This window comes from Triticum dicoccoides, chromosome 1B (assembly GCF_002162155.2).
Source record: "Triticum dicoccoides isolate Atlit2015 ecotype Zavitan chromosome 1B, WEW_v2.0, whole genome shotgun sequence".
Taxonomy (NCBI): Eukaryota; Viridiplantae; Streptophyta; class Magnoliopsida; order Poales; family Poaceae; genus Triticum; species Triticum dicoccoides.
The window spans coordinates 238,699,207-238,706,635 of NC_041381.1; the positions used below are offsets into that span (position 1 = coordinate 238,699,207).

Sequence of the window (7,429 nt, forward strand, 5' to 3'; positions counted from 1 at the left end):
AAAATTGAGAAAAATTCACTACAGGTCCGTCGCGTTGGCCGCATTAGAGCATCTCCAACAGCCACGTTAAACTAGCGCCGCGCCGCAAATTCGTCGGTTTTAGCGCGCGCAACGCGGCAGGTCGCTCCAGCGGGCGCGTAATAACGGTGCGCGCGCTATACCGAGTTGGGCGCGCTGTCGGAAACGCCATCCCGCGCGGCGTATTTCGGGCGCCTGCTACAGCGCGCGGCACACTCGACCGCTCGCGCCGCACTCTCTCCTTTCCTCCTCCTACGCCCTCCGCGCGCCGGCGCCGGCGCTACCCATGGACGCGCACACCGGCACCCCGCTCTCCCCGCTGTACAGCCGCGACCCCCGCCGCCGCCGGAAACCCTAGCGCGGGTGACGTTGGCATCGCCACCGGCGGAGCTCAGCCGAGTGCCGGCCTCGCGCGCAGCCTCTTCTTGCCGCCGCGGATGACCACGGCGACGGGTGGCGTCGCGTCGGCGTCGTCCCATGTCACCGCTGCACCGTCGAAGCTCCCCAATGTGGCGCGGCCGAAGAAGGGCAAAACTTCGGCGAAGAAAAACAAGGCGGCGGACGGCTCCGGCGGCACGAAGGCGAGGGGAAAGAAACTTGCAGGGCGTTTGACGGCCACGGCGGCTACCGAAGCCCCGGCGAGCTCACTCGTTGAGCCGGCCGCCGACGCGCACCATGTGTTCGACGAAATGCCCCCAAGGTGAAAAAAAATCTAACTTTTATTTTTTTCTTGTTTTTCAATGCATCATCACATATATATAGCTTATTTGCATTGTTCAAAAAAAAATTGTAGTCTTAATGATGATGCATACATGTCAACTATGGGTGTTGGGTCCAACAATTCGCATTGATCTCAAACCAATGACATCCATTTGGAAGACCATGAGTTTGAGGTGGACGAGGAGGGTGAGGGCATTGTCGACGCGCCGAAAGGAAGAGCGGGCAATTACAGCACCAACGATGACAAGTTACTATGCAATACTTATTTGCAAGTGTCAAAGGATCCATCCATTGGAGGTGATCAAAGTAGAGATGCGAATTGGGGGCGAATGAAAGAATACTTTGATGCTCACAACACAAGTGGAATTGACCGCTCGGAGAGATCACTTCGGTCCCGATGGTCCACAATCAACTCGGATTGTCAAAAGTGGGCGGCCGCACAAAAGTCAGTTGACAAGATTAACCCAAATGGCACAAATGAGGATGATAGAGTAAGTGGCATCTCATATATGTTCATCTCATACTTGTTTTTGGTGTCCGAAGTGCTAACTTGTTTTGTTTTTCTTGTAGTTCAACATTGCACAAAACTTGTTCAAAGAAGGGACGAGGAAAACCAAGAAGGGGAAGATTAAGAAAGGGAGGTTATTTACCTTGTCTCATTGCTATGAAGTGTTAAAGAATGATGAGAAATGGAAGAATCGTGATGGTTTGGATGATTTGCATTTGAGCAACAAACGCAAGGTGGATGATGATGAGGAGGAGGATGATGCATCAAGTGATGACGGCAAGAGAAGTCCCACACCCAACTCGGTTTCATACTCGAAGCCAAAACGACCGGATGGGTGCAAGAAAGACAAAACCGAAAAGAAGAAGAGGAAAGGAGATGATGAGCTCAAAAATGCTATGGAAGCTATTGTGAAGGCAAGAAAAGAAGCCAACGAGGTGAGGAAAATGGCAAGGAACCAAGATGCCGCGGCCGAGGAGAGGAGGTTGGCGGCCGAGGAAAGGAGGGTGACCGCCGAGGAGAGGAAAGTGGCATTGGAGGAGAGGAAGGTGGGCATGGAGGAGCTATCTAGGTTGTTGGAATGGGAGAAGCACTTGTTTTTCTTGGACACATCTTCGTTCAATGGTGCGCAAAAGGAATATGTCAACCTTGCTCGTGAAGAAGTCTTGATCCAAAAAAGAGCCATGATCCGCACAATGGGTGGAGGTGGCCTTGACGGCATGGGTGGCGGCGCCATGGGAGGCATGGGTGGCTTCGGCGCCATGGAAGGCATGGGGTGCACCTCCGGCCGCCATGGGAGGCATGGGTGGCTTGGGCGCCATGGGAGGCATGGGCGCACCTCCGCCGTCATGGGAGGCATGGGTGGCTTTGGAGCACCCTCCGACACTATGGCCGCCATGGGAGGCATGAGTTTCGCTACTCTTATGGGAGGCATGGATGCACCTCCGGCCATGGGTGGAATGTCTTTTGATGTGCCTCCTCACACACAATTCCGTAAAGATGCCGTTGAAGATCTTGCGAACACCGTCGGAGCTTCACGTGATGCGATGCGTGATGAGGATAGGGAGGAAGATTATCTTCGGAGGCATAAGAATCGTCTTCGGAAGATGAGGACGACGACGAGGAAGATGTTTGATGTGTCTTTCATTTATATGTCTTGAACTTTACTTTACATTTTGAACTTGGTTGGATGAACTTGTGGGTATGAACTTGGGCATGACTTGGTTGGAAGATGTTTGACAAATTTCACATGTTCATTGCATTTTGATAATTGTTTCAAACCCATTTTGTAGCTAAGTCGCGCGCGCTGCTGGAGCGGCGCGCGCGCTGCATTATAGCGTGGCTGCTGGAGCCAGCGCTCGCGGCCGCGCTAAACCAGCCGAAGCGCGCGCGGCAAACAAATTTTTTGCGCGCGGCGCATAGCGCGGCTGTTGGAGATGCTCTTAGCCTTCGTACTTACAAATACCCAAAATACAGTCCTAGAATTTATCTCAGGTGGTCATCTACGGTCCAAAATACGTTTTCTTCTACGTACATGCTGATTTGGCGGTTGACTGGCGCGTCCACGCGGGCTTTGACCGCCAGCTCATCACCATACGCCATGGGCCGATCGATTCAGGGGAATGCGGGGGTTGTTTTGCAAAATCGTCGAATTTACGTTCTGCCCATCGCGCCGACGCCGCCGTCCGGCTGCTGCTGCTCCTCCCGCTTCATCCCCGAGGACATAGGCCTCTTCCGCACCTCGTGGCCGCCGACCTCAGCGACAACGCATTCGACGGCGAGTACCCGGTCTCCATGGCCTGCCTCGCCTCGCTCGTGCGCCTCTCCGCGTCCTCAAACCGGCTCTCCAACGACGTGCCCTCGTGGCTCGGCGGTCTGACCGCGCTGCAGAGGCTGGACCTCTTCGACAACACGATCACCGGCGCCCTGTCGGACTCGCTCGGTGACCCCAAGGACCGGCTTGCCTGCTCCGTCCCGGAGGCAATATCCGGCTGCACCTGAGGGGCAACCACATCACCGGCGAGATACCCCAACAGCTGGGCGGGCTGGAGAGCCTCCTGGCGGAGAACATGGCTCGGCATAGGACCACCCCGCCCGTGCTGAAGGCCGGCGCAATGGTCCCAGCCGGTACCGGCTACCTGTGGCCGTGGAGCTACTTGCCCACTTGTCCAGGCTGCCGTTGTCCATGTACTCGTAGACGAGGAGCTTGGTCTCCGCTCGGGAGAGGGAGCACAGGAGCTTGAGGATGTTGTGTGTGCTGATGAACGCCCTAGTCGCCTCCAAACTCCGGGTGGTCCTCGGCTCGATTGGTGGCCACGGCCATGGACGTGCTATCGACGGACGTGGTCGGGGCGTCCGTCGAGGCCAGAGAGCTCGCGAGGCTCGTGTCCCAGCAAGCGTGGCGCGCGTCGGTGTGGCCGGACGCGGACCACGGGCTCGCGACCCGGAGCATGCGCTGCATGCTCGCGCTGTTCAGGAACAGCGACACACAGCACACGGAGCACGCGAGGATTGTGCTCGGCCGTGTCGGCATCGCCAGCTGGTGCGACTGTACGAGGAAGATGAGCAGTTGGAGCGCCTCGAGGATGGCCACGAGTACGAGAACGACCTCGTGTTCATCAGTGGCCTGACGGTGTTCCTCGTGTACTGTCGCGTCGTCTGCCAAGAAAGAAAGGTGACGCCGCAGTGCCCGGGTCGAAGCCGGCATCGAGCTGCGCGGCGTCGACCAACGAGGAGTTGCTGCAATGCCCGATAGTCTGGAGCTAATGACTGACCCGGTGATTGTGGCCACCGGCCAAACTCGACTGGACGTCCATCAAACGGTGGATCAAGATCGGGTGCCGCCGACGAACGGCGTCATGAGAGAGAACCCCTTGGTTCAGTTCTCCGACGAACGACGAATGCCGGAGATGGCGTTTGAGATGATGTAAACGGTTGACCCGTTTGTTTTCCTGACAAATGTGAAAAAGACAGACATGGGTTTGTAAATGGACAGAAAATCCTGACATAAATAAATGTGTTTTTGCGCCGAATTCTACCCGTTTCAGTCTGCCTGTCCTATAAATACCGAATTGCAGGCAGAATGCCGTTGTTGACCTGTTTTGGTTCTGCAATTTATTTACTCCACTAATTGTTTATACACGCTTTCACCATCACAAGCCTGACGATACGCAGCTCTAGCTGAGCTATCTGTAGTACCATAGGATGCAAATAGCCAGGGGAAACAAGACCATTGGGTTGTTTTTTTTAGGGTAAAAACAAGACCATTGTTGCATTGTTGCTAAGGCATTATTATGTGCCACAATCCTCCAGCTGCAGCTAGATTGTAGCTAAGGCATCGCCAATTTTGTGGCAATCATGATTCAGTTACACAACATTTTTCAGAAGCGCAAAAATGAGCAGGGTTTTTATAAAGAATTGAAGGCAAAGGCCTTAAAATTCTTCTAAACACATAAAATATGTTTGGACAATAGGTGATCGGCATAGCTAAGACCTGCCTGCGACTAATTTCACATGAAACAGTTCGATCTCTGCTCCGAAGATAAACAAAATACAAAATCTTGTGGCCTAATGTGGTACTCCTTTTTGCTGCATTTCTCTTTTTCTCTATCTCTCTCTTTCTTGCTTTGCTTCCGCTTCCCCCCTTGCAGTCGTCGGTCGGCACCGTTGTCATTCGTCCGCATTCTTTTCTTCACCAATGGAACGGGTTCTGCTGTTGGAGACAAAACTGTAATGAAATCAGTTTATAAGATGAGTGCTACCACAAGTTCAAGCTAACAGTACCAACTGATGCTGCAAGTAAGTGAGGGTGGCGGCCTTACCATCCCTTTTTTTTCTTCTTCTTCTCGATGTACGGCAACACCTCCTCCTGCTGACCTTTCGACGTCTCCAGAAGCTGCAATATACATGGATCCACCATTAATCTAGCCAGGATCATACAAGAATGCGTGTCCTGTACCAGTGCTCCTAATTTTAGACTGCCAAGCGAAAATCCCGCTCGCGGTGACTGAATTTCTTTCGGCCGAAAACCAGGGAGAACAGAACAGGAATCTCGAAATCCAAAATACCCCTCGCGATTCGATCATAGATGAGCAAATCGATCCTTACCAGAGCCTGACGAGCTTATTGAGGCCGGCCTGCTGCAGCGAGACGCCGGCGGGGTCGTCCTTGAGCACGCGGCCGCCGAAGATGAGGCCGACGCGGTCGGGCTCCACGTCCCCGGCCCGCCACGCCACCTCCCCCTGCATCATCGGCACCTTCCAGGTGCCCAGCTCCACCTCCAGGGGCCCAGCCCACGCACCAACCACGCGGATTTGATCCACCGGCGGGGGCGCCGATGCCGAGGCCACGCCGGACGCCATTGATCGGGGTGGTCGATCGGGTGATGTGGAAGACGTCTGGGCGAATAGTCTTGGAGCGCAAGATGTTCACCGCCAGAAGGCTCTCCAGCCCGCCCAGCTATTGCAGTATCTCGTCGGTGATGTGGTTGCCCCTCAGGTGCAGCCGGACATTGCCTCCGGGACGGAGCAGGCGAGCCGGTCCTTGGGGTCACCGAGCGAGTCCGACAGGGCGCCGGTGATCGTGTTGTCGGAGAGGTCTAGCCTCTGCAGTGCGGTCAGACCGCCGAGCCACAAGGGCACGTGGCCGGAGAGCCGGTTTGAGGACGCGGAGAGGCGCACGAGCGAGGCGAGGCAGGCCATGGAGACCGGGTGCTTGCCGTCGAATGCGTTGTCGCTGAGATCGGCGGCCACGAGGTGCGGAAGAGGCCTATGTCCTCGGGGACGGCGCGGGAGCAGCAGCAGCAGCCGGACGGCGACGTCAGCGCGATGGGCAGAACGTAAATTCGGTGATTTTGCAAAAACACCCCCCGCATTCCCCCGAATCGATCGGCCCAGGGCGTCTGGTGATGAGCTAGCGGTCAAAGCTCGCGTGGACGCGCCAGTCACCCGCCAACTCAGCGCGTACGTAGAAGAAAACGTATTTTGGATCGCAGATGACCTCGAGACAAGTTCTAGGACTGTATTTTGGGTATTTGTAAGTACGAGGACTAATGCGACCAACGTAAGGAGTATGAGGACTTGTAGTGATTTTTTCTCTAGAAAATTTTAGAGCATTCACCGTTTATGAAAAAGATACTCCTACTTTATAAACGTTAGTACTACAGTATCTACTCCGCAAATCTGACACTCTAAACTTTCTTAAGGCAAATCGAATCTGATAAAAATTGTGACGCGTCCCTAAACAACACCGGTCAGTCTCATTTGTTTTTTCTGGACAGCCACATTTGTCATATCCAAACCCTCGTATTAGCATCAAGCTATTCTGATTGAGTTTTCCATTGGGTCTCTTTTAGGGTTCCGATTCTTCTGGTGGTGCCTGACTTTCGCTCAAGTTGCTTATGTCGGGCTTCCATGTATGAGAGTTTGTAGCAAGCGATAGTATTTTCTTGCAGTGAGAAACCAAGGTATCAATCTGTGAAGATACAAATGTTTGTTTTATAACGTAAATAAAATCTCTCTTGTGTCAGGCTTCTAAAAAAATAGGTTAGGGCCAGTTCTCTTGCTGGCTTCCAGCTTATTCTAGAAGCCAAACAAATTTAATTTTAGAGGCCTACTGATTTAAAACAAATTTATTTTAAGAACCAAACAAATTTATTTATTTTTCTTTGCAAAAAATAAAACTTTACTAATAGGCTTCTAAAAATATATTTTTGACTAGGTTTCTATAATAAATTGGGTAGAGGGCAACTTATTATAAAAGCCCCAAAAAGCCACCAGAAAAGCTGGCCCTTAGTCTGCTAGAATAACCTGCCTAGGGGCAACTTTTTTTCACAGCCACTCATAAGCCTCAAAATAACTGGCCAATAATCTCTCAAGTTATGTATGACACTTACACAACTATCTATGTACTTAACATGTACTATGCCTAGACTCTCTAAAACTAATATACGATTTGAGGTGTAGAAAGTAAGGTACTTAGTAAAAAAGTTTATTCTCGCAAAAAAAGGTTTCCAGTAAAAGTATTTATAAAAGACAAAAATAAAATTTTAAAACGGTTGCAAATAAAAGATTTACAAAAAATAAAAATAAAAACTTTGAGTGTGTGGTCATTGTGATGAATGTTGCGATATTCAATGGGGCAAGTGTTCCTGAAAATTCGTTTTTTTATATATTTTTGGTCGTTTTT

The 7,429-nt window shown here is 52.0% G+C and overlaps 1 pseudogene; it reads left to right on the forward strand.

The window, feature by feature from the left end:
* Positions 1–3,488: 3,488 nt before the first annotated feature.
* On the forward strand, positions 3,489–4,105 carry LOC119350317 (annotated as a pseudogene).
* The last annotated feature ends 3,324 nt before the right edge of the window (positions 4,106–7,429 follow it).